Raw genomic sequence first — 27,848 nt, 5'->3', positions numbered from 1 at the left:
CTGCTTCTCCTACTCCACCCTTTCATCTCTCTCTTTTCCTTCTTTGTCCATACCCACAGATCTAGCCAGCACAGAATAGCTGGGGAGGGTCATTTTCCAAGCATATGTTAATAGAGAATTGTCCAATTGGTAATTAGCATTAAGTGATAGGTTATCTTGGTTAAGTGCATCTGCTCAGTTCTAGCCCTTTAAGTAGTTGGCTTTCAGAAACATGCATAGCTTCATTAATGATCCCAAATTTCTCATCAAAGTAAAGGTATATTTTTTCTAATATCAGCATCCAGTTGGTGTAACTATATGGTAGCAAGATGGCATGAGGAATATAGAGTCTCAGAATTGAATATTAATATCATAAATATCATAAATGTGCACTTTGAAAGCAAAGGTAGTCCTTGTCATATGAGTATGATAAATGATAGATAACTGTGTCAGTGTATATGAGTACATGTAATTACATACATATATGTATATGAGGGAGGAAGAGGAAGAGGGAGGAGAAATCTGTAAGGAGCTCATCAGGACACTCCTAATCAATTCATTTTTTTCCCTTGCTCAGTATAAATGAAATCCCAGAAGATAAGGGGCAGCTAACAGATATAATGATTTGTTAACATTTTTTTCCTCCAAGAGTATTTTTAAAAATACATGCAAAGATAATTTTCAACATTCAGCTTTGCAAAACTTTGTGTTCTAATTTTTTCTTCTTCCCCCTCCATCACCCTCTTCCTCATTCTCTTCCCCAAGACAGCAAGCAATTCAATATAGATTAAACATGTGAAGTTTTTCTAAACTTGTTTTCATATTCATCATACTTTGCAAGAGAAATCAATCTGTTAAAGTTTTAAGAAGAAAAGGCTTGTCTATACTTTTGCCCCTTTTTAAAGGATGGAAGAATTGTGTGAAGAATTTCCCTGATCAGATTGATTGAGGACAGTTATTTCCTAGTTAAAATTATTGCCTATTCCCCTGGTTTCCTTTAATCAGATAGTGAATCAACAATTGTTTAAAGCTACTTGAAGATGAGGGTAGGTACAGTTCTGAGTATGAGACCTGAAAGTCTAAAAACAAGACTGTTATGAAAAAAGAACCTGGTTTTTGAGAGAGACTCACTCCTTTTAGAGGGAGGAGACCTTTAGTACTTTAAACCAATCAGCCATAGCATCTTATAGATAAGCTATTTCTTGAGAAGAGACCGATTTCATCAGGGAAGTAGATTTATATAGCAAAGCACCAAGTTAGAGAAGTCATATGAGTTGAGAGAAAATTAATCCTTATCATCAGAAATTGAGCTGCAGAGAACATGACTAAGAACTGTAGCCAAGTAACTGTCTGGGTAGAAACATAGCATGTCAAAGAAGCAACATGAAGTTATAAAAAAGGAAAGAGCACTAGGCGCTCTTCAGTGCCAGAGATATGTGCTGCCTTGATCTCTATTTTGAATTCCCTATGCATAGCAAGTATACTTTGGGGAAATTTGAGGTGACCTATGTATTTCGGCAGAGGTTGTGGTGGGAAGGGGAAGCTATATGGCTCAGTGGATAGAAAACTGGGACCTGAGTTCAAATCCAACCCTCAAACACTTATTAGCATTGTGCCCTGAGCAAACCTCTATTTGCACTGGAGAAAGAAATGATAAACCATCCAGTAAGCTTGCCAACCCCATCCCACCCCAGTGGACAGTATAGTCCACAGCGTTACAAAAAGTTGGACACAACTGAATGACTGAAAAAAAAATTGTCATGCAAGGGACTCATTAGAAATGATAGTTTATCTTATTCCCTTCTGTGTACATCTTTATAGTATTCTCTGTGTTTTCCCACTTCTCTCACAGACTATATGTCTCCATTTATAGTGATAATATTTTCAACCAGTGGAGGCTCCTGAGATCTCCAGCTGTGGTGATTTAATTCTACAGGGATCTATTATGGAGGGAGAACATTTTTTTCTTTCTCTTTTTGTTTCAATATTATGATTAGACAATTATGCAATGTGTTTTCTTTATGTTAGTCTAGCTATTTTGATCTAATTTTGCATAATTGAATGTTTTTGTACTAATATCTATTGTTTTACTCTTTTCTTTTTTAGTATGGAAGTTGATATTAGCAATATAGATATTTTATCCTTAGACTACTGGTGTCTAAAAATGCAAATTGAGTATACTGGAAACTCATTCTTGTTTGTTGTGATTTTTAGTGTGGATAGACTGCTTGACTTTATTGCAATATCTTTTCTAATATCTTTAATAATTTTTCTGATATCTGTATGGATTGCTGGTTGAAGTGTCTTTCACAGCATGGAAACCTTGAGTAATAAAATCCTTGTTCTTAATTGCTTTGAGGTAGTGTAACACCTCTTATGTTTTTAGTTCAGGAAAGGCCCTCAAATAGGCAATAATCTGAAAAAGACAGAAAACGAACACCAAGATAGGCAATAATCAATAAAGAAATTTTATTAAATGTTTATTGAATTGTACAACCAAGTTTTCTGAGTCCTGAATTCTCATGAAAGAATTGATTTTGGAGTAACTAAGAATTCTCTGTCATCCATGTTACTTAATTTTTAAAATATGAATCTCTGGGTTAAGGCATTGGAAAGAACAATGACTGTGCACCCGAAAAATTAAGAGAGAGTTTAAAAATTGTCGCATGAAAAAAAAATTGTCACATGGATTTCACCAAAAGCACCCTAGTAGATTTTCATTTGTTTAACTGGCAAAAAAAAATATGAAGGCAGGAGAAAGAGTTCATCAAGTCATACCTATTCAATTGATTTCCTCCAAGTGAGGTTGATAAAATCACAAAAGGTGGGGTGCAGATAACAAAGAAATTAAAAGTTTACATTAAAGTTTTCAACAATGTACAAAGATATATTAGTTCCTGGTTTTCCCTTTATGTACCCTGAAGACATTCATAACTCTTGATGAAATTAGAGGACAGACAAAATAATAATCATTTTCCTTATGAACCTTTTAAAAAATGAGGCATTCTTTTAAGTAAGTCAGTTGCAGGAGGTAATAAGAGTGAATTCTGGCATTCTAAAACTATGGGATAAAAATCAAATAATAGGAAATCACTACTCATCTATTGAGGAGAACAACAGATCCATAATTCATGAGATATTGCAGAGTACCTATTCACCCATTAAGGGCATTAAGCATGTAATAGGCCTAACAGAGTAAAGGCCTCTGTGATCTTGGGCAAACATTGTAAGTTGCAAGGTCTAGCTATGTGGAGTTGAACTGTGGAGAGGAATAGACCCAGAGAGTTCAGCTTATTGACCTTCACAGCACAGACATTGCACCTATAGGCAGAAGCATGAGAACACTACAAAAAGGAAAAGGATATTAGGGCCCTCAGTTTCAGAAGTATGAGTTTTTTTGACCACATGTTCAGTATATATGTATTTTTCTGATGATTTACTCTGCATATGTGCACATTTACCTCCCTGATTCTGTGTAAATTTGGGAGAGATTAAGTTTAAGATAAGAATGTTTTCTCATTATTGTTTTTACAATACCATTGAGATAAATTTCTTTCCTTTGGTTAATTCTATGAAATAATTAATTGGGATAAACATGTTGATGGGGGCTTGTAAGCTTTACTTTAAGAGTATAAATCCACAGAATAAATGGGCATAATTATGGGAAAATTAAGTCAAGAAAGAGGTAGCCAAGAAGGACTATTCATTTTTCCTCTCCACTTAAGCAATTCTTGTAGAATGTGAAAAAATTTCCAATAGTTGTCAATGAAGGGAATTCCTCTACCAGGAGTTCCCTTTTGAAATGGAATCACAGGCTTGAAATTAAACATCTTTATCTATGATGACATATAGATTTATAACTTACAGTACTTGATCATATTTCATCTATTGCTTTTGGAATGTGAATAATAAACAGCTCTGTTTTCTCACATAATATACAATCTTTTTAAAATGATTTTTCCATTACAGTAGCACAATTAAGTACTGCATATATTATTAATATGCCACATTATACTTGAGCAAGAAATAATTGAATAAAAGGAGAGGTCTTTCAATGTATTCCAGAAAAGAAGGATAGTAAAAAGTAGAGAATCTACCTATCTCTAACAGCTGGCATATTTCCCAGCTCACATTTTCTCTGGCTGCTAATGAATGCAAACAGCTGTTTCTATGGTGATCCTATTTATCAGTAAGCCAATAGAGTAGCATCAATACAGCCAACTTCTTGCTTTTCACAGACAAAAATTTTCACCTCAGTAGAATAGATTCTGTTTGCTTTAAATTATTTTTTAATCATCAAATCTAGATAAAAACTGGTCTCCTCATCATGAAATGAAATTGTCTATTTTTTTAAGAGAATAAGATAAATCAATAATGTCCCCAGAGGTTCTTCACTGCTGTCTTTTAGCAGAAGTGTGCAGATGGCATAATATATAGTGCTACTAAGTTAATCAGTCTGTGTTCAAGAAAATCTTCCTGCTTTTACTACCATTTGGTTTCAAAATTATCAGTGATGGAAAACAAATGAAATGTGGTTCTCTAACAATGTAACAAGGGCATCTTAGTTTGTTCTATTTATAAGAACCAAATTCTTCTTTTAGCACTACCTAATAGTTTATAGAATCACAGACTTCAAAGATGAAAGAAGTCTTAAAGATTACTGAGAATTTTGCAAATGAGAAAACTTAAGTCTAGAAAGATTCAAAGAAAAACTCTATGTGCTGCAAAACCTGGATTTGAACTTAGGTTTTCTTATTCTAAATTTAGTACTCTTCATATCACATGTGACGTCTGAAATTACTTAAATTTTATTTCCAAATGCGATGTTGTCATTGGAAGCTAGGTTTGGAGATTTTTTTTTTTATTATATATATATATATATTTTATAATATTATCCCTTGTATTCATTTTTCCAATTTACCCCCCCTCCCTCTATTCCCTCCCCCCGACGACAGGCAATACCATACATTTTACATGTGTTACAATATAGTCTAGGTACAATACATGTGTGCGAATATCATTTTCTTGTTGCACAATAAACATTAGAATCCGAAGGTACATGCAACCTGGGCAGACAGATATTAGTGCTAACAATTTTCATTCCCCTCCCAGTGTTTCTTCTCTGGGTGCAGCTACCTCCGTCCATCATTGATCAACTGGAAGTGAGTTGGATCTTCTTTATGTTGAAGATTTCCACTTCCATCAGAATACATCCTCATACAGTATTGTTGTTGAAGTGTACAGTGATCTTCTGGTTCTGCTCATTTCACTCAGCATCAGTTGATTTAAGTCTCTCCAGGCCTCTCTATATTCCTCCTGCTGGTCAAGGTTTGGAGATTTTAAGGAAACATAGGTTCTCTGAAAAATTTTATTTTTTTAAATCCCATTAACATATAATGTGTATTACCATTTTCACTCGATATTTAGTTTTGACTAGTTTGATTAAAGTACCATATAAAGAATAGAAATAAAACATCAAAAGTATACAGAAGACAGCTTAAGGTAGAAAAGACACTGGATCTCAAGGCAGTGAGCCTAGATAGGAAAACCCACCAAACCTCCTAGGGCCACTGCTTTCTCATAGGTAAAACAAGAAAGTTGGCCTAGACCAAGTCTGAGATATCTTCCTTTTCTATCTCTGTGATCCTATATGAATAAGAGACTAGAATTTTTTAATTTGTTTTATCTGATTTTCCAAGGTCTTATCAAGGAGCAACAGATAGAAAAGAAGCAGATTTCAGATTTGATTTAAGGAAAATATTTCTTACCACTAGAAATATTAAAGAGTCAAATGTCTTTCTCAGGAGATAATTGAATCTTACTTATGCTTCTTTAAGAGTTCTCTCTATTCTTGATTACAAGAGAGAAGGCCCAAGGAGTATATCCTTCATGGAATTACTAGGTGAAGGATTTTGTAGGAAAAATTCTTGGCAGATACAAATTACATTGTATGTGACCACTTAGATCTGTTCCTAATTTGAGATTCCATGTTTTATAATAAAATGTTGAGAAATAGACTCATCTCAATATTGAACATCTCTATTTTACATAATATATACTTGTATATATGTGCATATGCATATCTTGTATACATATACATATGTATTCCTTAATAAAATCCCTTAATTTCTTTAGAGCAGTAACAAAGCATTCAGCAGAAAATACAGATTCATTTCCTAGCTCTCTTCCTTTCTATTTATATAATCTTGAATAAATCTCTAAACTTAGTTAAAAATACAGTTTAGAAAAGTTTCCTCATCTGAGAAAACTTAACTAGATAGACGTTATCTAGAATCCTTTTTCATGCTAAATTTATGTTCCTAACATATATAGCTTAAAAATTGATTTAAAACATTGACTTTACAATCAGGTGACCTAAAATCAGAGACTTAGTTATTACCCAAGGATATTGCCAACATACTTTTTATTGTGTATTGTAAATGAAGCTTCCTAAAATAATATGTCAGAAGGCTTCTAAACATTGACATCAAGAAATTAGTGTAAGTAAAGAGAAGCATCATTTGACAGTATATATGAAAGGAAGGAAAATTGTTCTTTTTTTAATCTCAGTTCCAGTATTATCAGGGTAAGACAGTCTATCTTTTATTTTCTATTTTAAAAAATGAAAATGTTGGTGTTTGCCTTTGGGGTGGGTGAGAGAATTTAATTTCTAAAAATGAAAAATATTAATTTTATAAGCTACTTAACTTTTAGTTAAAATACCACAAAATTTAACTCTATACCTTTTTTATTTCCAAGGATTTCATGCAAATTACCATTAATTCATATTCTTATATAGCAGTGATCTAAACCAAGACACTTTTGTTGTTATTTTTAAATCACCTAGATTTCCCTTCCTTATTCACTGGGCTAAGGGAAAGCTTTTATTTTCCTGTAGAAATGAATCAAAAAGATATGTTTTATAAATCTTTGGATTTTCACAGAAGTATATTCCTGTGAGGGAAACTCTTTTGTTCTATTGTCTTTCTTGGCTGTGTCAAGAGACCCAACTAATTTCATTTAGATTATTTATATATTTGCTGCATTATCTCTAAGCACAAAGAAGACTTTGTTTCTTTCTTCTCCTGTAGATTCTAAAAGAAGGCAGTCACATGCAACAAAATAACAGGAAGTAAAGAGAAGTAAAGAGCTGTATAATCAAAGATAAAAGAATTTGAATTGGGGAAGGAGAATTTCTTTGTAGTGGCAGGAATGGAAGAACATCCAAAATAAAATGTGGATTCCAGCATACATGCAAAAAAACAAATTGAAAATTTATAGTAGTTTGAAAATTATTATAGTCTATCTAGTTAATCATTTTATTACATTATTAACAGATGAAAAGAAAAAGAAAATAAATTTGTTTCTAAATCAAATCCCCCTTTGAACCCTGTCCTAGGCCAGTTAAACTTTTGTACTTTATTTAGTCTTCTTACTGCCTGGCTTGGATAAAGAATTTCTGGGGCTTTTTTGCAGGTTTTGCTTTTTTAAAAATACTTCAAAGGTCCATGGCCTTTAGACTGATTCTTCATGATGCTTGACTCCCTTCTTTCTAGTCAGTCATTTATGAATAGGATTGATTGGATGAAGTATTTCTCAGTATTGAGTCACATGATCCCTGTTCCCAGAGTTGGGACCCTGGGGAAAGGGGGGTTACATGATCTCTGGAGGGATGAACTTTGAATGCTGGGATACAGGTAGTTGCAGGAAGTGACTGTGACCTATGGGAGGCAGCCAACACTGGTGTCCATTGGTCAAGGATGGTTATGTCCTTTTAGTCTACCCACTGAGAAGGCTCTGGTCTTTTGCTTTTAAATCCTGGACAAGCTGGAAGCTGGACAAGCCAGAAACACATGGTGGAGTTGGGATGGCTCCCAGGTGTGTCTGGGCCTCTCACTCCAGGGATTAAATAAGTGCTTTCTCTTTGTACCTGATGATGTCTCTGATTAATTAATTGGGAAACGGAGTCCAGCACCTGTCCCATACATTTAAAATTATTTGGCAATTCAATATCTTGAAAAAAAAGATTCTGGAGTGTAAAGCTAAATAATAATAATAGACAAAATTCTTTAGTTTGCTATTTTATTTACATTATTTCATTTGATATTTATAACTCCATGACATAGATCTTATTATATCTATTTTACAAATGAAGAAACTGATACTCAGAGATCCTCTGACTTGTTCAAAGTCCCTGAGATAAAAATCATCTGAATTCCAATCCAGGCATGATTAGTGCTCTATCCAACCCATTTTCCCTCTATTTATGCACTATCTCTAGCAGGGTTTCTTTTTATCTCTTCTCATTAATTTTTCTTCTTATTCCATCATATTCCATATTCACTTTTATCCTGGAGATACATAAGTGTGACATTTACACACACACACAGAGTTAACAATAAAAATAGAAAACAATTTTAAAAGAGATCAAATTAAATAATTTCTCAATTAGAGGGAAAACAGACACTTGACAAAATTATATAGGTTGAATGTTGATAATTATAAGGATGAAAAGCTTTTATCTTATCAGTCTTTACTCCTCATATTATTTTATTCCAGGAAATGATATTGGCCATAAGATAATACCACACAAACTCACTCTAGCAAAGAGAGTATTTCTAAATGGAAACAGTTTATCTGCAGCTCTTTTGAACTATCAGATGGATGACTGCAGTTGTTTTATGTTGGACATAAATAAATGCCCTTATTATATTCTTCCCTATTTGAATCTTTAAAATACTGTAATTTATAATTGCTCTGTTTATTATGTATCATTAAAACTATCCAACTGCATTGCTATTTGTAGCAATATTTTTGTTTTGAGAGATGAGAAAAGGACAGCCACATTTATATTATTTAAATTACAAACTCCAAAAGGGGGTCCCCTTGCTTTATTAACTGAACATTTCAGAAAACTGAAGATTCCAAACAAATTCAATGTTCTCAATCTCTTCAAATTCTTTGAAGCCTGTTTTCTTCAGCATTCAGCTACTTGAAATTAAGAACTAGTTTCCCAGGTAACAATAATAAAATAAAAGCCCTCACAAGACCTCCCTCATTCAAATTGTTATATATACGAAAAAAGTTTCACGAAAAATGTTGCCTCTGAATAAAAATGTGACCATCACAATCTATTGTAATAGTTAGTAGGCTATTATTCTCAGTATCTACAATTGGACAATATTTTTTTTTGTGCTGAGCTGAATTACTTTCAATTTGGTTTTCCTGCCTTTCTCTCTTCTATCCAGTAGTCTAAATTGTCTCTCCATTTACTTCCTCTCATCTCCTTGTAGTAGTATCACTCTTTAATTGCATCCAGATTTTTCCCCTTTAGAAATGATTTGTTCATCAAGATTGATTTGTTTCCTTTTTGTTAAATACTCTGAACTGAAAGTTAAGTATAATTTAAAAACCTACAAAATCATGCTCAGCCTTTGCATTTATACCTGTTTCTTCAAACTACAGTGATGTGCCTGGAAAAGTAGAAAACAAAGGGAAAAAATAGTTTAACTTGGGGAATAACTCTCAAAGTAAACTAAATGGAGTTGGAGTAGGTGTAAATTTGATTAAAAAATGAGGGTTCTTAATTTACTACAACCTATTTACCACTCTCTTTAAGGGGGAAAAGGAGATGGTTGTTTTTCTGTTTTGTTTTGTTTTTTAAGTTGGACTACAAGCTAATAGATAAACATTTGTAGGAAAACATGAGAAATTTAATGTGATTTAATAAAGCCATTTAATAGTCTTCTTCACCAGTATTCTTAGGTCATACAAAAGGAGGATTTATAAATTAGAGTTTACATCTATTATAAGAAAGCTTTGTTATTGTTTCTCTCTCTTTTTTTTCTTTCTTTTTTTTTTTTTTTTTTTTTTTTTTTTTTTTTTTTTTTTTGTAGTGACAAGTGATTTCTTTAGCATGGGAAATTCCCATTGTAGAAACTCCTTTAGTGGATACATATTTGTAACATATTTACAATCTTAATATGTTTTTCCCTGAGGCACTAAAAGGCTATATGACATGCCCAAGGCCCTTCATCTAACAGTTATCTTAGGCAGTGATTCAACCCAAGTCTTCCTGACAATAAGACTGGCCCTCTCAATATTCTATCTAAGTGTTTGTATATAGTGTTCTTGTTTGGTTTTCTGGAGGTCTTAGAACAGCCTTCCTTTCAGTTGAGTAATCACCACAAGAATAGCCAGGTATTAAAGTCCAAATTCTTTATTGCCTCCTTACTTAGTGCTCAGCTAGCTTTCTCATGGCCTTCAGAGGGGACTTGGTTTCAGTGGAAAATATGCAGGACAGGCCTGCCAACACAGGGTGTGACATTGGATGAATGAATCTCTCAGTCCCCCAGGAGAGACACCAGGAGCTTGACCCAAGATGGAATGAATCTTTCCTTGGCTCCAAGAGCTTGAGCTCCCACCTCCAGTCCTTTGTCTTCTCTGCCCTTTCTCTGACTGAATCTCCCAGCTTATATGCTCTACACTGAGTATAAACCAGGCATTATATCACTAGGAAACCATTATTTGTTGTAAGATTAAATCAATCATACTGAACTTAAGAGAACCATTAATCACCACGCTAAACTAGATAACCATTGTCTCATCAATTCCACTGTCTTAACACCTCTAAAAATCCTTGTTTCAGAGTTGTGGCCCATAGCATATGTATGTGTCAACCTTTATATATAAAGACAGTACTGATGCTACTGATCCAATAGGACAAGCATTTTGGTTAATTATCTCATAGTGGAAATGTCTTTCCAGTGATTTGACTATATTCTCTCTGACAGTTCTACTTGAGACAAATTTCATAAAACAGATAAAGCTAGCTTGACTCAGGGTTATGAACAAAGAACAAAGGAAACCTAACACTCTTATGGGCTTGCAATTGGTTACCCAGGACATTCCTAGTATGAAGCTGTAAACTCATAGACTTTAATACAAACAATGTTGTATATTGATAGAAATAAGAGGATGCATTTCACAAGGCCTCAAACTATATACTTGGGCTCTGAGATAATAGAAGATGAAATAAGAGAATTTTGTAAATTGAGTCATAAAAAAAGAGAGCAAGATATAGAAGGTAGCAAATTATCAAGAATACTTGCTCTTGCCTCAGATTATTTATAGCTATGTGACTCTGGGCAAATCAATTAACCTCATTAAGCTTCACTTTCTTTATCTATAAAATAAGGATGTAGATTAAATGCTCTTTAAAATCCATTTTAGTTCTAAATTTATATTATACATGCAATGAGAGTAATATTTCAAAATTTATTCATTTAATAAGTACTTCCTGAACAGCTAGCACAGTTTCTGGCATGTATAAGTTGTTAATAAATGTTATCTGAAAACAAATAAATAAATAAAAGAATTTAAGTCATTGTAGAAGATATAAAGATGAATATAAAATATGCTTATGCCATCCAGAAGTTTAGAGTTCAATAGTTTTATAGCATTAATTCCCCGAATTCCAATCCAACTCTTCCATTAAGCAACTGTAGATTTTAAAATACTTTATTCACTTGGACTTCGATTTTTATGTCTCCATCAAATGGTGTAGTGTATAAATAATTTTCTTTTCCAAATTAACTTAATACTATAAGGTAAAAACTACCTCATGAGCATCACTGAAATGCTTTGGATTAGGATTCATGATTTGAATTTGGCAAGAGAAATGTACATCTTATCCAAAAATTATAATTGAGATAAAAAGAGCACTGTATATTAAGAAGATATATGGCTCTGTTTAATTCTAGACAATCCAAGGAAGGAGAGATGATGACCAAAAAAATGTAGATAAGGATCAAAGAAGGGGAAAATAACAACACTGGGATGGAAGAGTGGAGAGGGAGGAAGTGTGCTCTGGAAGGTCCAGTTATTTATGGAATGAGTGAATCATTAATTCCTTAATCAGATCACATAGCTATGACAAATGCAGAATATATGTGTGAGATAAGGGATTTCAAGTATTCATACATCTGCCATAGTAATTTAATAGTCCAGCAATTTGGTACCCAAATGTCTACTTTCTCATCTCTATAAAATCTTAATGAGAATAATCTATGTATCAAGGGGTCCTTTGGTGAAAATATGAGAACAGTTAGACCTTACTGGAAATTTTTCTATAGCAGATTGCTTTTTCATAGTCACACAATTGCCTGAAAGGAATTAAAAAAAAAAAAAAACAACAAAACATAAGATCATTGTTCATTTAAAACAATATTAGCATAAAAGACTTTCATCAAGTAAAATATCTCCCACATATTCATAAAAATCATACAGGATACTATAACAAGTGAAACCATGGAAATGATACATGAATGAATCAATGAATTTAAAGTATTTATTATACATCAAGGGCAGGCTCCCAGAAGCCCTTGCATTATCCCACGCCCATTCTCTGGGAGGATAAAAGAGGCAACCTTGGGCCTGGAGAACAGATTGGACTGGGGAAGGACAAGGGTTGGAGGACAGCACTCCAGGAAGAGGAGAAGTCTCTGCATTACATCAGGCCTGACGGGGCTCTCTGCAGGAAGGGAAGTCACTTCTCTGGACAAGAGTTAACAGCAACTGCCTGGAGACAAAGGTTCACTACAGGAAGAAGAATCTGTCTGAGAGATTTGAGTAGACACAGCAGATCTCTTCCCAGAGAGCGATCTGGCAGCTTTTGGGAAGAACCACTTCAGCCAATGAGCTTGCTCCTTCTAGTATTCCTAAGGGGTAAACTCCCTTTACAGGTCTGAGCCAGAGAACTGTCAAGTCAACCTGAGTTCTCACCTTGTAATTGTCCAGACAACCTGAATTCTCACCTTGTCACTGGACAGACAACCTGAGTTCTCACCTAGTAATCCTAACAATCAAGCATTATGTTAAGAGCTAGGAAGGCAAATGCAGGGCTCTTAGGCTTTGCCATCTAGGAACTTAGAGGTTGGGCAGAGATTTATGATCTAAGTCTTGAAGATCATGAGTTGAACAATAGGGCACTAACTGACACAGACTTTCCAGAAGCAATGGAGTGTTGTAGCAATGCTGATGGAATTATACTTCTAAAAGTAAAAAGGAAGAAGAGATGATGTAAAAAATGATAAAGGTGAAGATGCGGTCCTAAGGAGTACTAAGTCCAATGATCTAGCTACTTCCAGGAATGATCTCTGATGTTCCAGTTGGGAACACAGAATGGCAGTAACAGTAGTAGAGGAAGAAAGGAAAATAATAGAGGAGTTAACTCATTAGTGATCTATTTAGTCTCAAGAAAATGAAGTTATTGAGATATAACATAAGATATCCTCTCTTATAATTCACCAGTGTTACAGTGGACGTCATGTCCAAAGACCAATGAGAAGAATACTTTATTGATTACATTATTTCTCTAATATTCTTCTTGATAAATAACATAATACTAATATGATTGAGCCCTGAAATACTCAAGGTTTCTTTAATGAAATCCAGAATATTAGAATATTCAAAACATATATTAAAAATAAAATTGATCTTAAAAGATATTACTCAGATGATGGTATGCATTTAATCAGAGAGTCCATAAAGATATAGTCTTGGCTGGCTCTGCCCTCGACAGGAGCAGAGCAAGCCAACTCTCCTGGCTTGGGGGTCAGCCGGGGACAGCGTCCCTGTTGCTACCTCCATCTCGAGCAGCAACGTTAAACATGGTGGGCCTGAGTGACGCCATCGCTGCCGGTGTGTGTGTGGGGGGGGGGGGCTCTTCATTGGCTACTGTATTTATTTCAACTGCAAGACACGGAGCGACCCCAACTTCAAGAACAGGCTCAGAGAGCGAAGAAAGAAACAAAAGCTTGCTAAAGAGAGAGCTGGACTTTCCAAGTTACCTGATCTTAAAGATGCAGATGCTATTTAGAAGTTCTTCCTTGAAGAAATACAGCTTGGTGAGGAATTACAAGCCCAAGGTGAATATGAAAAAAGTGTTGACCACTTGACAAATGCCATTACTGTCTGTGGGCAGCCACAGCAGTTCTTGCAAGTTTTACAGCAAACTCTTCTATCACCAGTATTCCAGATCCTTCTGACTAAGCTGCCAACAATTAGCCAGAGAATTGTGAGTGTGCAGAGCTTGGCCGAAGATGATGTGGAATGAGAAAATGTCAGCATAATAAAATCTTAATCAAATTTTTTAAAAATAATTCTTAGCCCAGAAGATGAGCAGCAAGGGGGGGAAAGGGCAAACATGCTAGTTATGGACTATGTATTACACTGAAATCTACCAAAGTTGATTCTAACTTTGGGTGGGTAGGTTTGCTTGGATTTTATTTATGTATCTTAGTGAGAAGTGTATTTTGATAAAAAATAATTATTTTCATTTCATAAATACACTATGAATTATCTAAAAATCATTAATTTCATTTGTTACTAAAATATGCAATTATAAGATACATATACATGTTAAAATACCCAGTGCTCATTTTTGAAAAAAAAAAAGGCAATAAAAAGATAAAAAGAATTCTGCACTCCATATTAGAGAGCTAATGGGTGGATTTGGTTTATCTTGGTAAATTTTATAGCAAATTAGACACAACTGATATATACATATATATATGTATATGTATATATATATACATATATATATGTATGTATGTATATATATATATATATATATATATTTAATTTACCAAAGTTAAGCTGTGAAGTCACTCAATGTGAAGTATTTCCTATTCATAAAGATAATCATGGATACATTTAGGAGATATTTTTGGTATATAAAATAACAACTATCAATAACAACCAAAAAATCCAAACCCATACTTGGTAATTATTTTATTTATTTATTTTATTTATGAGTCCTGGATATTTATCTTGTAATTCAGTTATTGGAAAGAGTACTGAAGTTGTAACAATCAAGAAACTGGTGGTCTAGTTATGTTTGTTCTGCCACTAGCAGCTGTGATGGTAGGACACACTCCCTTATCATAGAATTCCTATAAAATGAGAAGTTTTTAAGTAATTGAATTGTTTTCAAGTCAATGATTGTCAAAAACACTTAGTTAATGTTTTCCCTATGTGTTTGTCTTACCAGTCACACATTACATGTTCCAATATGGTTTTTGCCTATTACCCTAAGGAGTTTTTGTTTTTAATTTAAAAATTATTTGTGAAGGAAATTTTTTATACAATTGGCTATATAAAGTAGAGTAGTGGATTATCTCAGAATATTGTGAATTCCTCATTATTGGAGATCTTTAAATTGGAGGACTGTATGACTTTCTTGAAATTCCTTTTCAGGTATGTGTTGGATTAGATGATTTCTAAAGTGAAATTTCCACCTCTCTCACATCTGATACTGTGTCACTGTAGGGGAAGTTTAACTTACTCCTTAACTCCTTCCTTGCACTTATCTCTATGGTCTTTATTCATTTCTCTTCTTCAATACCTTCAAATCTTTGGTTTACTTTCTTAAACACTAAAACATGGTTGGAAGCTTTTTCAGAGAGGGATTGGACTGATCAAGCTCCTTTTCTATTTTCATATTCTATAGTCTATATTCAAACTAAGTTTGAAAACTAAAGCCTAGAATCTGAAAGTATTGGTATATTCCACACTGAACACTGTCCTTAAGTCTTTCTGAATTAATAGACTTCCCAATAAAATTTGCCATGACATGTTCAGGAAATTTTTCTTTTAAATTTTAAATAATGCTCTCTTGAATGATGTACTTTAGCTTTATAGAAATGAGAATCTTGTGATCGATTTTTAGTGATGATTGGTGGCTAAAAGTGGGAGAGAAGAAGAAACCATTTTTCCAAGAATACTAAAGCTTGTGTGGAGCAGCTCCCCTGCCTTACTGATCTGAGCATGTAAAAGAAGTGCTGTTATGAATATGCTGCATTTAATTAGAGGAAGAGGGTTGCTACTGAAAGCTAAGACAAGCAAAATACAGGGAAAAAATGAAGCATCATAGAAATATAGAGTGGAGCATTGAAAGAAGAAAAATCTAAATTTCTAAATTATAGAAAAATTGCTTATCTGTAGTGTTGGAGTTTCTATAATGGGAGTTTCTTATACCAGTGAAATCAGATATTAAAAAAATCCTTTATTTCAATCAATCCAAACACCACTAAGTTAAGGAAAAAGAGCAACAATGTAATAAAGTTGGAAATACAAAAGTAAAGAATTATCCGTGTTCTTGTGACATCAATATCCCATAAAAGTAGTCATTTGGATTTGCTATTTTTGATGATGCAAGGTAAATAAATTGAGGAATTTTAGTGAACTGATATAGCAGTATTTTCCTTGTTTATCCACTGAAGAAATGAAAAATGAATTTTTAAAAAAATTATTTTATTGATAGCTTTTTATTTACAAAACATGCATGGATAAACTTTCAACATTCACTCTTGCAAAACCTTTTGTTCCAAATTTTCCCCTCCTTCCCCTCACCTCCTTTAGATGGCAGGTAGTCCAATATGTGTTGTGTTAAAATATGTTAAATCGAATACATGTATATATAGTTCTCTTGTTGCACAAGAAAAATCAGATCTACAAAGAAAGAGACCTAAAAAGGAAAAAAAAAAATGCAAGCAAACAATAACAAAGAATGAAAGTGCTATGTTATGATCCACACTCAGGTTCCATAGTCCTCTCTCTGTGTGTAGATGGCTGTCTTTATTCTCTGAATAATTGGAACTGGTTTGAATCATCTCATTGTTAAAGATAGCCACGTCCATCAGAATTGATCGTTGTATAGTCATGTTGCTGTGTATAATAACCTCCGAGTTCTGCTCATTTCATGTAGCATCAGTTCATGTAAGTTTCCAGGGTTCTCTGAGGTCCTCCTGTTGGTCATTTCTTACAGAACAATATTCTATGACATTTGTATACCATAATTCAGCCGTTCTCCAATTGATGAGTATCCATTCAGTTTCCATTTTCTAGCCACTACAAGAAGGGCTATTGCAAACATTTTTGGACATGTGGGTCCCTTTCCATCCTTTTAAGATCTCTGCAATACAAGCCCATTAGTAACACTGCTGGGATATGCAGAGTTTTGTAGCTTTTTGAGCATAGTTTCAAATTGCTCTCCAGAAGGATTGGATTTGTTCACAATTCCACCAACAATATATCAGTGTCCCAGTTTGTTGCACATCCTCTACAACATTCATCATTATCTTTTCCTGTCATCTTAACCAATCTGAAAGGTGTGTAGTGTATCTCAGAGTTGTCTTGATTTTGCATTTCTCTGATCAATGGTGATTTGTATCACCTTGAAAATAACTTTTTTTAAAGAAGCAAATTATAATTGTATTTTTGGGGATGAGTCACATGTGGCATCAGATAATGAAATATTTTTGGCGAGAATATCTGATCTTGAAGGTGGAGAATGATGCGATTTTATGAAACCCTAAGCCATTCTGTCGATGTCAAAACCTATTAAATTCAAGTGAATCAAAGGTGCCCTTTTCCTATGTCCCACTTACCCCCTTTAAGAAGAAAAAAAAAAAAAAAACATTTTACAGAACATACATACTTGGATAAAACATTTAGAAATGGAAAGTCAATGAGCTTTCAGAAGTAGACAAGTTTCTTTGGACAGATATTTTCTTTTGGACACTTGTTTACTTGGAAGGTAGAATTAGTCTGTCAGGCAATTTTAGCAGTCACTCAAATAGAATATACTATTTTTACCACTACCACCACCATATCTGCTTTTGTTAAATTATTAATTTAACCTATACTCAAGAGTGTTTCTCAGAATATAAAATGTTATAGGAATTTCAAGATTGTTGGTTTATTATATAAGCAAGCACTATATAGAACTTTCAGTCTTTTAAAAGATGAATTTTTTTTAATGTTGCTTGTGCCTCAAACTATTAAAAAGTAAATATTAAAGGGCTTAGACAAAAAAAAAGATATAGTCTTGTGTGTGTGTGTGTGTGTGTGTGAGAGAGAGAGAGAGAGAGAGAGAGAGAGAGAGAGAGAGAGAGAGAGAGAGAGAGAGAGAGAGAGAATTGTGCTGGTTTACATTTGGGAACATGCAGATCAAATGCAATTAGTTTTCCCATATTCCCATATTTATCATCACAATCAATCTCTCACTTTGTTATTTGTTGAATTCTTATAATATCTCAATATTTTAAATAAGTTTTAATGATTACATATCAATCCAACAAATTAAATTTCTTTGCAGTTATTTATAATTAAATGAAATAACCTTATATATATATATATATATATATATATATATATATATATATATATATATATATATATATATATATATATATTAGAGATTTTTATACTGCTATGATTGGTTGCTATTTAGAAATTAGATTGATGTTTTCACAAAGTATTTTTAAAATTAAAAAATTTTAATATATTTATACATCTTTTAAAATTTCTGTCACTGTGCTCAACTCTTTCTTCTTCTTTCAGTTGAAAGTCCCATCCTTTATAACAAACAAACATAGATTGAAGAAAAAAAATCAAGATATTAACTATGATTGGAATATATATATCTAATTCTCTGCCTCTAGTCTATCACCTCTCTACCATGAAGTACAAGGTAACTTGTACAAGATGTTTCATCATCAGATGAAACAAGATGTTTCATCATCTGTCTTTTAAAGTAAGGATTGGTTGCTGCAATAGTCAAAATTCCAAAATCTTTGTTTTCCTTGTGTTTCATTGTGTTCTCATAAATTGTTCTTTCTGTTCACTCTATCTTATATCAATTTATACAAGTCTATCTTTGTTTTTGTTCTGAAGCCAATATATTTTTTTATTTCTTATGATACAATAAAATTCTATTTCATTCATATGCCACAATTTTTCCCAACTCTTCCCTTGTTGATGGGTACCTATTTTGTTTCTAGTTCTTTATTACAATAAAAAGCACTATTATAAATATTCTTGTATGTATTAATCCTTTCCTTATCTTCCTTACCTCTTTTGGACATATACATAATAATTATTATAATATTATATATCACATATATGCTACATAATAGTATATATAATAAATATATATTATACATAATATGATAATATAACATATTATAATAATTATATACATATACATATGTATTATATACATATACATATAATGTATTAATCTTTTCCTTATCTCCCTTACCTCTTTTGGATATATATATATATATATATATATATATGTATATATATATATATATAATTATTATTATAATAACATATATCACATATATGCTATATTATATTATATATAATAAATATATATTACATTATTATATTATGCTACATTGCTACATTGCTACAACACTCCATTGCTTCTGAAAAGTCTGTGTCAATTAGTGTCCTATTGTTCAACTCATGATCTTCAAGACTTAGATCATAAACCCGTGCCCAGCCTCTCTTCTGCTCTTCTGCTATCAGTATATAAGTTCCTAGATGGCAAAGCCTAAGAGCCCTGCATTATATATATGTATGTGTATATATATATATATATATATATATATATATATATATATATATATATATATATATATATATATATATATATATATATATATATATATATATATATATAATATTAGGCAGAAATTGTAAATGCATCCTTTTCAGACCACAATGCAATGAAAATTACATTCAAAAATCAAGTTGTACATAATAGAGATTCAAAGATTCATATGCTAACTTTTTTTTCTTTTACTGCATACATGTGTATGGGATAGGTGCTAGACCCCCTTTCCCAAATCAAAGACATCTTCTGGTATAAAGAGAAAGCTTTTATTTAATCCTGACAGGGAGAGGCCCAGACATGCACCTGGGAGTCATCCCAGGTACTGCCATGTGCTCTTGAACCTGGCCAGCAGGAAGTAGAACACCTCATTAAATAGGAAAAGACCCACATCTTTTCATTGGATAGACTAAAAGGATGTAACCATTGGAAAGCAATGTTGTCTGTTTTCTGTAGGTTACATCACTTCCTGTAACTTCCTATCACTTCCTGAAACCCAGAAGCTGACCCTCCAGAGATCATGTGACCCCTCAGGATCCCTCCGGGACCCAGAGTCCAAAGCCCAATATCCTAGCTCTGGGAATAGGGATCATATGACTCAATACTGAGAAATACTTCATCTAATCAGTTCCATGTACATGGAAATTCTATTTAAGATTATAATAAAAATTTATATATTAAAAAAAAGAAAATCATAGCTGTAAAGATAAGAGAAAATTCTTATGTTCTACATTTTTCCCATTCCATCAAGATGTTTGAAATGTAAAGTGGGTTTCTGAAGTCACCTTATAATAAATAAATACAAAAAAAATAGCTCTATAAATCAGGTTTTAATAAGAAAGTATTTTTGAGAATGGCTAATTATATAGAGAATTTCATGCTTTAAAAATAAAATAAAATCACTCAGTAACTGATGGACCATGGATGTGGTCTTGCAAGCTCTAATTAGTACCTGAGGTTGATTTTATTAATGGGCATTGAAGTGATCTTGTCTACTATGCCTACTGCTGCTGTGTCTTATTACTCTCAGCTATTAGGACTTGATACAATTTTAGGTTATTTTGCTTTCAGCAATAATATTAGGAAACTCTGTTCTTGACTAAAATATGGACCATGGAGAGCATCCAAGAGAGAAAGTTATAAAGAAGCAAGAAGAATTTAAATGAGTATATTAGATAAAATCATGGAAATTATATAAGTCAGATAGCATCAAATAACTTTATAGATTGAAGAAACGTTGATCTAACTTTTTGGTACAGATAAAGAAGCTGAAGGAAATCATCATATCATAGTAATTAATTAGTGGCAGAAGTATCTTTACTCATTGTACAGGGTCAATTTTCATTTTTAGTATATAATATTTTTATGGTGTCATACACTACAGATTTTTGGGAGAGTTCATTCCCAGGAACTAATTCTTTCTGGGAATATATGACCTAGAATACTTCCAACACATCCAAGAATTCATACATCTTTTCCCAAAAATCTGTATGTCATATGAAAAATCTAGATCAAACTACATATCTATTTGTTGTTTTGTTTTGTTTTTTTCTTATCTGAAAACAATTGTTTTCTTCCTAGTCTGTTCTCTACAAAGCTCCTTTCATAGGGCTAGTATAATGGGACCTTATGCTGGGTAGGTGTTTCACATATACAATTACTGAAAAAGAAAGAATGATTTAAAGTATTAATATCTAAATGATGATTAAAAACTACCACAAAACTTAGAATGTGAAATATAAATTTGCAGGTAGACCCAGCTTTACCCATCCTTCTCTAAAATCAATGGAAACAATTCCACTGACCAGACCGCTCTCATAATTCAAATTCAAAAATTAACCAATGAAATTTCTTTAGCTTACTAATTATAAATTGAAGATGAACTCTCCATTGTTATTTCATACACACTCTTTTTTTCCCTTAGATTGAGCCTCCATTATTCTAAATTAAGGGTATATACATGATATTGTAGATATAGTACCAGGTCTAGAGTCAAGAAAACCTGACTTCAAATTCAATCTCATATACTTTCTAGCTGTATTAACCTGGGTAAATCACTTATCCCCTATTTGCCTCTGTTCCTCATCTGTACAAATCTATACACTGGAGAAGAAAATGGAAATGCGTTTTGGTATCTTGCCAAGAAAAGTCATGGACTTAAAAATCCATAGAGTCACATGGAGTTGGAAGTGACTGAACAACTAAACAAAAATGTAAATTAAGTTGTTGTTTCTTTCTATTAATTTAATAATCATTTTCTTTTAACATCAAATGTCTTATTTATACACACTAAATAAGTTGTGCTTACATGTATTTACATATCATGTGAATCATGGAAAAGAAACTGTTGCTTAATGGATAAAGAAGTGACGCTGGGGCCAGGAAGACCTGAGTTCAAGTAACACCTCTGACACATGCTGGCTGTGTGACTCTAAATAGATTACAATCTCTCAGTGCTCCTGATAATTCTCTATAAGTTCAGGAATAAGGGTCATATTTTCATTGAGAAAAGCTTATCCCCAGTAACTCCCTATGTTGATAACATCATAGGTCAAGTTAAAAATTTGTTAGAGGACTTCCAGGGTGGAGCCAAGATGTCAGAGTAAAGTCAGGAAGCTGCTCGAGCTCTCCTAATTTCCCTCAAAAGCTACATGAAACCAAACCTCTGAATAGAGTCTGATAGAATAAAACCATTCTCCAACTCAAGATAAGATTGTAAAAAAAAAAAATTCAAGAAAGGTCAGCCTCACTGGGCTGAAAAGGGTGTTCAGCCTAGGTTAGATAAACTCTGGGAAAGCTGGTAAGACGGTCTTAATCACAGCTGTTCACTTGGTACAAGCTGTTCGCTTGGAACAACATCCCCTTTGCCCCAGAAGCAGAGTTCAACCATAAAAGTAAAAAAAAAAAAAAAAAAAAAAAAAAAAAAGAGGAAATACCAAGAGAAAAGGAAAAATAAATGAGCAAGAAACAGAAAAGAAACTTGACCACAGAAAGCTACTACGGTGATAGGGCAGACCAAAACAAACTCAGATGAACACAAAAGAAATATCAAAGGGTATGAATTGGTCTCAAACCTAAAGAAGCTTCATAAGAATTCAAAAGGCAAAGAAGAGAGCTAGAAGGAAAAAAAATTATAAAAGAAATAAGTATGCATGAAAGAGTCAACAGTTTGGAAAAGGAAAGAAAAAAAAGATATCTGAAGAAAACAACTTCTTAAACAATAGAATTAATAAAATGGAAAATAAGATACAAAAGATGACTAAAGAAAATCACACATTAAAAACCAGAACAGGGCAAATGGAAGCTAATAATTTTGTGATACAGCAAGAATCAATTAAACTAAAAAGAATGAAAAAAATGGGAAAAATGTGAAATATTTCATTGATAAAACAGCTGAACTGTAAAATAGATCCAGAAGAGACAATTTAAAAAGTATTGGCCTGCTTGAATGACATGACTAAAAAAAAGAAACTGGATAGCATTCTACAAGAAGTTATTAAGAAAAACTGTCCAATGTTCTTGAAATAGAGGGGGAAATACCGATTGAAAGAATTCAGGAATCACCTCTGGAAAAAAATTCCACAAGGAAAACCTCAAGAACATTGTTGCAAAACTCCAAAAATATAATCTCAAGGAAAAAAATAATTGCAAGCTGCCAAACAAAAACAATTCAAATATCAAGGAGCAACAGTCAGGATTACCCAAGATTTGGTAATTTCTGCAATAAAGGATCAGAGGGCCTAGAATACCATATTCTGGAAGGCAAAGAATCTGGGATTACAACCAAAAATTAACTACCCAAGAGACTCAGCATGATCATTCAGGGGAGGAGATAGATGGAGCTTCAAAGGGAGTAAAAGACTTTCAATCATTTTTTATTGAAAAAACCAGAATTAAACAGAAAATTTGATCTATAAACACAGGACTCAAGAGAACCATAGAAAGGTAAACAGGATAAATAAACATATATATAAATATATGTGTGTATAATATATATGTGTACATATATAATATATAAAACATATATATGTCTGTATAAACATATAATATATCTATACATATACATGTATGTGTGTGTGTGTATATATATATATATATATGTAAAATTTAAAGGTTAAACTGTTTACATCCCTAGATGAGAAAACAATATCTGTAACTTTAGAGAACACTGTGGCAGACAGAGGAGGGTATCACATAGACTGAGAGTGTAGTTATGAATGGTCACTGAGGACCATTGATTGTTGAGGGGTGAGAGATGAAGAGTGAGAGATACGCTAACAGAAATGGGATCCCCAGGCTGGTATCACAGGTTTTTGTGAAAGAATTCACAATCCCAATCTCCAGGTGAGGTTTTTTGACAAAAAAAATGAGTTTATTTTCACTGAGAAACAATTTCCAAGCCAGTTCCAGATAGAAATTAGCAAATCGAATTTATACAGAATCTGTATAGATTAACCTGTACATTATATTTGTAAATCTAATCTGTACAGAATCTTGTCTTTTAGTAACCTTCTATGCTTTGGGGCTAAGGAGCGATTAGGGGCTAATTTTCAAATCAATAAAGAGTGGTGATTGTTTCCCAAACCAAAGTGATTCCCAGACTAACTGGAAATGGAAGATTCCCTTGGGAACTAAGTAGGAGGGTGGAGATCATATTTAGGAATTTCCCCAGGCCAGGTGGCCCACCCTCCACAAAGATCAGGGGACACAGTTCTATTATATCAGTCCCCTCTCAGTCACCCCAAATTCATTTGGGGCAAAGGGACAGAGGGACATCTTCTGGAGCTGCTTCAAGCTGACAAGGGCCGTAGAGTTGTACTTGTACTCAATGGGGGCCCAGGCCATGAGGGGAAGTGTGAGATCTGAAGATAGCAGCAGCAACATCTAGGGGATATTGAGTATCCAAGTCAGTTGTCCCATGATCTTCAGACTGAACAAGTATTTGGAAGTTCCCTTCCCTTCATTTCTCTTCTTTTTCCTTCCCTGGCCTTCCTTCTTTTCTTCTTCCCCTTCTTTCTGTCCCCATAGGGTATCATCCTCTTTCCTGAAAGCACTCTGCCCCAAAGCATATTTTTAAATGCTAAAACCTCCCAATACATTTTGGCAATTCTGTGAGATAGATACTATTATCACCCCCATTTTACAAATAGGAGAACTGAGAGTCAGAGATGTCAGACATCTTGGTCAGAAAGTAGCCACTAGTAAGTACTTGAGCCAAAATGCAAATCCAGATCTTTCTAATGCAAAGAGTACACTATATTATACAGACTCTCAATTAACCCTCTATATATGCAAATTATATATTGATATTGACAGTACTTTGATTATGTATTTGAAATGTTTTATTTTATGTGTATGATTTTATATACTTGTGTCAGAAATATGTATGTAGTTTTCAGATATCTAAAAAATTTCCTGTATGGAAGCTGCCTCAGTCAACATAGCTAGGCATCTTAATTCTTAAGACAGTACCCTAGCGTCACAAGCAATTATTTGTTCACACAAAAAATAGGTATCAAAGACTAGTATTTGAACCTGACTTCTTGATTTCAGTGCTGGCTGTCTATACAATATAACATGTCATCTCTCTTTTATATGAATGATTATTTTGAATTTAAATACAAAAGATGCAAATGGGGAGCCAAGATGGCGGAGAGGAAACACACGACTCAGTGAACGTCCTCACTCCCTCACAACCAATTAGATAAATTAAGTCTCAAAATTAGCTCAGGACTGATAGATACCACAAGGACTGGAAGCACGACTTACCAGCTGAAGAGAATCTGGAGTTTCAACAGGAAAGGTCAGTTCTCAGGGGAGGAATAAGAAAGACCAGCACAGACGGTGGGGTAGGGGCACACTGCGCCCATTGCGCTGGGAAGGGCTCTGGGATCAGAGAAGCCACTGAGGTAAAGGAATCTGGCACAGGCTGTTAGCTCTTCTCTGCTAATTATTTAGCAGTTCAGAAGAGAAAGCCAAAATATTTTAAAACTCAGATTAGATTTTCCCCGGACCCTGGGGGTGACTCAGGCACCAGGGGGTGTGGCCTCAGCTACCTCCTGAGAATAGTTAAGAGACTGACAAGTGGGTGGATACGGCCCAAGGCAACACACACTGCCTAGCTTAGCTGGAGGGAGTGGAACTCAGCTCCAGGAAGTCCCAGAGAAGCGGAACCTTTGAACTAGGGACCGCGGTTTCTGGAAGACACTTCCAGTTTGAGCGCAGGGGCTTCTCACGTCACCTGCTGCAGACGTCCACTCCCCACCCGGACACATAGGCTGAGCTTCTTGCTGTCTTCACTATTCTACGCCCTCGAAGCACAGCAGTGCTAATCACCTCTGAGGCGCTTCCAGGGAGGGGGTGGGGAACTCTCTCCCAGAGCTCTCTCTTAGCGCGGGCGCAGGGGCCGCTGCATCCATCCGGTCTGGGAGGAAGCTGGTAAAGAAGTAAATAATTTCCTACCCCAGGGACAGACCCCAAAACATTTTTTAAGTATGAGCAAAAAAGCTAGAAAAACTATAGATTCCTTCTATACAGAGAAAGAGCGGGTATCCAACCCCGAGGAAGTTAACAGCAAAGATTCAGAAGATAACAACCTAAAGGGGAACGATTCCTGCCCCCCATCACATAACTCTCTCCTAGAAGAAGCTCTTAAGAAATTGAGGGAGATCGAAGAAAAATGGGGCAAGGAAAGGGAAGTTATGATAGAGAATAACAACGTCCTGAAATTGGAGTTGGAAAAAATAAAGAATTCACAGGAGATGCAGGGAAACAAAATTAGTGAATTAGAAAAGGTTAAAAAAACACAGGAAAGTAGGATTTCTGAATTGGAAAAGATAAAAAAGTCTCAAGAAAATAGAATTTCTGAATTGGAAAAAGAAAATAATTCTCAAAAAAAAAAAATTAGGGAAATGGAAAAAAATTCAATAGAGCAAAATAATTCATTTAAAAATGAAATTGGGCATTTACAAAAAGAACTAAAAACTGTGAAAGAAGAAAATAACTCCTTAAAAGTCAGGATGGAACAAATAGAAATGAATGATTCACAGAGAACCCAAGAATCAGTCAAACAAAACAAAAAAAATGAGAAGCTGGAGAACAACGTCAAATACTTACTGGGAAAATCTATAGACCTGGAAAATAGATCTAGGAGAGATAATCTGCGGATTATTGGACTTCCAGAAAACTATGACCAAAAAAAGAGCCTAGATTCTATTTTACAGGAAATTATCAAAGAGAACTGTCCAGAGATAATAGAAGCAGAAGGGAAAGTAGATGTGGAAAGAATTCATCGAACTCCTTCTGAAATAGACCCTAAAAAAAGAACACCACGGAATATTGTGGCTAAGCTGCAGAATTACCACACAAAGGAGAAAATCCTGCAAGCAGCTAGAAAAAAACAATTTAAATACCAAGGTGCCACAATAAGGGTCACCCAAGATCTGGCTGCCTCCACATTAAAAGATAGAAGGGCCTGGAACCTGATATTCCGAAAGGCAAAAGATCAAGGACTGCAACCAAGAATGAACTACCCAGCTAAGTTTAGCATCTTTTTCCATGGAAGAAGATGGTCATTCAATGAAACAGAGGAATTCTATATGTTTCTAAGAAAAAAACCAGACTTAAACAAAAAATTTGATCTACATCCACAAGACTGAAGAGAAACAGAAAAAGGTACACAGAACCCTTGAGAACTGTAACTTTGTTGTGGGTATATAAAAAATACTCAAGGATAATTTGATTTTACTGATATAAAAGAAAAAAAGGGGGGTGTGGTAAAGGGAAGGAGGTCGGTTCAGAAAAAGGGGAAGGAGTGATAAAAAGAGGGAAACTACATCCCAGGAAGAGACATAGAAAATACACCATATCTGAGGGAACTTAGTGAGGGGGAGAATCATTGTGTGAATCTTACTCTCATCAGAAGAGGCTCAAAGAGTAAATAATTAACATATTTGTTTTTCAGAGAATTTTCTCTCACCTCATTAAAAGGGGGGAGAGGAAAAGGGGAAAGGAAAAGGAGAATAAGTGAAGGGACTTGGAGGGAGGGGGGAGGGATCCTAAAAAAAAAAAGAGGGAGGGTTGCGCGTCACAAGGGGGGTTTGTAAATTAAATATCGGGGAGGGGGATCAGGGGGGTCAAGGCAAAAAAGTATAATCTGGGGATAATACGATGGCAGGAAATACAGAATTAGTAATTTTAACTGTAAATGTAAATGGGATGAACGATCCCATCAAACGGAGACGGATAGCAGATTGGATCAAAAAGCAGAACCCTACAATATGTTGCCTACAGGAAACACACTTAAAGCAGGGAGATACATACAGAGTAAAGGTAAAAGGTTGGAACAGAGCTTATTATGCTTCAGGTAAAGCCAAAAAAGCAGGGGTAGCTATCCTTATCTCAG

General features: G+C 34.1%; 1 protein-coding gene and 1 pseudogene across 18 annotated transcripts in view; both read left to right on the top strand.

The window, feature by feature from the left end:
* LINGO2 (leucine rich repeat and Ig domain containing 2) overlaps positions 1 to 27,848 on the top strand; it is a 1,288,153-nt gene that overhangs the window by 1,076,749 nt on the left and 183,556 nt on the right. The window lies entirely within an intron of this gene.
* On the top strand, positions 9,887 to 14,484 carry LOC141550302 (mitochondrial import receptor subunit TOM20 homolog; annotated as a pseudogene).

Source organism: Sminthopsis crassicaudata, chromosome 1, assembly GCF_048593235.1.
Source record: "Sminthopsis crassicaudata isolate SCR6 chromosome 1, ASM4859323v1, whole genome shotgun sequence".
In the NCBI taxonomy this organism is placed as follows: domain Eukaryota; kingdom Metazoa; phylum Chordata; class Mammalia; order Dasyuromorphia; family Dasyuridae; genus Sminthopsis; species Sminthopsis crassicaudata.
The sequence above is the reverse complement of the archived record's forward strand: the minus strand, read 5'-3'. Positions and strand labels throughout refer to the sequence as shown.